Here is a 3270-nt window from a genome sequence, read left to right as displayed (position 1 = left end):
GGCTGGTCTCGAACTCCTGAGCTCAAACAATCCACCCGCCTCGGCCTCCCAGAGTGCTAGGATTACAGGCGTGAGCCACCGCGCCCGGCCCAGCTATACTGTTTTTGCCTTTTCCCTCCCAGTCTCTGTTCACATGCAGACATAATCTTATATAACTGCAAGCATGTCTATGTAGTTTTTATATCTCCTTTCTTATAATAACATGGATCATTTCTTGTGCTATAAAGTTTGCATTGTAACTTTTATTAGCTGCATAATATTTCAGGCCCCTCTAGACTAGAAATTCAATAATGTGGAAGTAGAATTATCCTAGACTTGTTGAAAAATAAATTTTAGGATGGCTATAGACCATTGCACCAAGTTTCAAGAATTGATGGATAAGGTAAGTTTAGATAGAATCACTATAGAACACCTTTTTTCCCCCTGAGGGATGGGAGTCACTTTTTGCTTCGACTGAGTGGAGTAATAAAGATGTGTTGAGTCAAACTTTGATGAGTTCAGGGAGCGAATAAAAGTTTCGGTTATATGCAGACATAGTCTCTCTGTGCAGCAAGATGCCGGAGGTGCTGTTGCAGGTGAGTGAGAGAAGTGAAAACCAAGCTGGATCATGGTCGGAGGCCTGAATTACCAACGCGGGAGCCCTGGCCTCATAAGCATGCACTTTGCATCACGCCAACTTCCATGTTAAAACAATCCTGACCCATTTGACCCACCACCAGCATCCTCAGGCCCACGGGACATACTCCAGTGCAGTAAATTAGGACTGTAAGGGAATCTGCTGGGTCACCGGCAGAGGAGGAAGGCGCCTTACGCCAGCAGGAGCAGAGTGGAGGAGATGGGCAAGTCATGGGCCAGGCGACAGCCCGACGAGTGCATTCGTACGTGGTCCCTCCACGCAGTCTGGATGGTTCTCAATTCCATACTTGGAATTTGATCAACTAAATATTCAGTTAGGTCTAAAAGCATACTTTAAAAAATATATCAGCATGTCTCTGAAGATTATGGAGCTATAGTTGTTTCAAATAAGTAGAACTTTGCTTTCCTCTTAAAACTTACCTGACATGAGCAGCACTAAGAAAATGGGTGTTTTATTTGAGTGAGGAGAGAGGATAGGTAATTCCAGGTAACAAAGCATTGTGAAATAGGCCAGGCAGTCCCTGAACAATGTACTTGTTGCCAGGAGTTAAGAAAGGGAGGTGGGAAGATACAGAAAATAATTTTTTCCCTACTGCAAAATGTGTTTAGGAATTGGTGTTTCACTCAAGAAAAGAGAAGACTCTTCCGCTCTCCCCTGGTCTGCATGGTTCCTCACTTCCAGGACCCAAAGCGTGTGTTGTTACGGTTGGCACCGTACAGTTCAGTTTATACAGGCTGCTCTGTGAATCAAGCCACCTGCAAAGCACTGTTTAGATCATAAAATGTAATGTAGCCTCCAAATAGTTGTCTTAACAAGTACACAGTTGAGACCTGACATACAGAATTTGGGGACTCTGTTTTGTAAACTGTTAGTTTCTGGAGTTGAAATGTATTTGGTGGAGAATTTGGTTATCTGTAGCAGTTGTTTCCATATATCGGGGGTTAACCCAGCTGCGCCGTTCACAGGGTGCCATACCTGTCCCACTTTGGCATTCTCACAGACGAAAGCTTCGTAGAATCTGGGGAACTCTGGGGCATTGTCATTCACATCTAAGACTTTGATTGTGACAGAAACACTTCCAACCTGGGAGGGGTTGTCTAAAGAGAACACAAGGAAAACCAAAACACAGAAGTTGAGTAATGCAGAAAAAGAATGCTGTTTCCTGGAACTCAGTATTTACCTGGTCAGTCTGGCTTTTAGAGGAATGGATAAAGTACATGGAAACGGTAACACAAGTGTAGGGTGCATATGTCGCCTACTCAGAGTGTGGCCAGACATAAGAGGCATGGACAGAACGAGGTGTGTGTTGGAGAGTGTGTTTGCTGTTAGGAGTATGAGGGGAGAAAATGTCACAAAAGGAATCTTAAAAAGAGGTTTCGAATCTCCCACTTGGCTCATACCTCTGTTTCTGGAATGAAAGGCAGGTCAACTCTATATTCTAGGCTTTGAAACAGCCCATTTCTGATTGGATGCATACTACGTGGCACTGCTTGGCTTTATTCCTGTGGAATAATCAGCTCTTTGAATTATATTTCCAAAGGTTTCAAGTTACTCACTGGAATACAGATAACACTGCACATTCATTCCTGCTTAGGGTCTAAGGGGATATTACGGGATCAGACACACACCAAATCCATATCTTTGGCTGGAGCAGAAGTTCTCATAGTCACTCATGAGGAAATATATTTTTTGGTCTGTGTCTTTTTCTGTTTTTTTCACCACCGCAAGGAGATGAAATAGAAATAACAAGACACAGAGATTATTCTTGGTGAATAATTTCACTAAATCCCAGAAGGCATTGTTCTTCTGGTTCGTTTTTTTTTTCTTTCTTTCTCAAAAATAACTATGCTCTACGATTTTCCTCCTAAATACTTCTATTGCTTGGTTACCAGAAAGTGCCAGCATAATTAAAATTTATTTTGTCATTATAACAGTGATATTTGTATATAGAAAGAATAATGAAAATTTCATGAAAACCATAGAGGAGAAGAGAAATATGATCTACAATCCTACCACCAGAGGTATCTGTTATATATGTAACATTATACAGTATATGTGTTCAAAAATGTAGAGCTAAACACACACACACACACACACACACACACACACACACTACAGTTAAGCAAATAAGACTTGGATTCAGAACTTTAATATTTTAGGACGAGATTATCCTGTGTCACTGCATCTACTTTGAAAGCATAGGTGTCAAGGTCTATATGATATTCTCATTTTACTGTAGGTTGTTTTTTTTTTTATTTAGTCAATTTCCTATTACTGGACATTTAAGTAATTGCCATTTTCCCCCCTATTTTAAAATAACATTGCAGTGGACATTTTCATATATAAATCTTTGTTGATGTCTATAATTATTCCCTTAAGATAAATTACTAGCAGTAGAATTCCTGAGAAAAAGAGTATGAATATTTTGGGAAATCTTAATATATATTGCCAAATTGCACTCCTGAATTGCTGTGACTAGATATTGCCAATAGGTTCGGGATTACCATTTTTCTGAACCTTTACCATCACCAGGTAGTACAAAAAGCAATTGGCTGGGCGCGGTGGCTCATGCCTGTAATCCTAGCTCTCTGGGAGGCCAAGGCGGGCGGGCGGATTGTTTGAGCTCAGGAGTT

At 41.0% G+C, this 3270-nt stretch overlaps 1 protein-coding gene across 1 annotated transcript in view; it reads right to left on the bottom strand.

Annotated features, from left to right (window-relative positions):
• CDH20 (cadherin 20, type 2) overlaps positions 1–3270 on the bottom strand; it is a 226850-nt gene that overhangs the window by 16794 nt on the left and 206786 nt on the right. The window lies entirely within an intron of this gene.

This window comes from Propithecus coquereli, unplaced genomic scaffold (assembly GCF_000956105.1).
Source record: "Propithecus coquereli isolate 6110/MARCELLA unplaced genomic scaffold, Pcoq_1.0 Scaffold37, whole genome shotgun sequence".
NCBI lineage: Eukaryota > Metazoa > Chordata > Mammalia > Primates > Indriidae > Propithecus > Propithecus coquereli.
The sequence above is the reverse complement of the archived record's forward strand: the minus strand, read 5'-3'. Positions and strand labels throughout refer to the sequence as shown.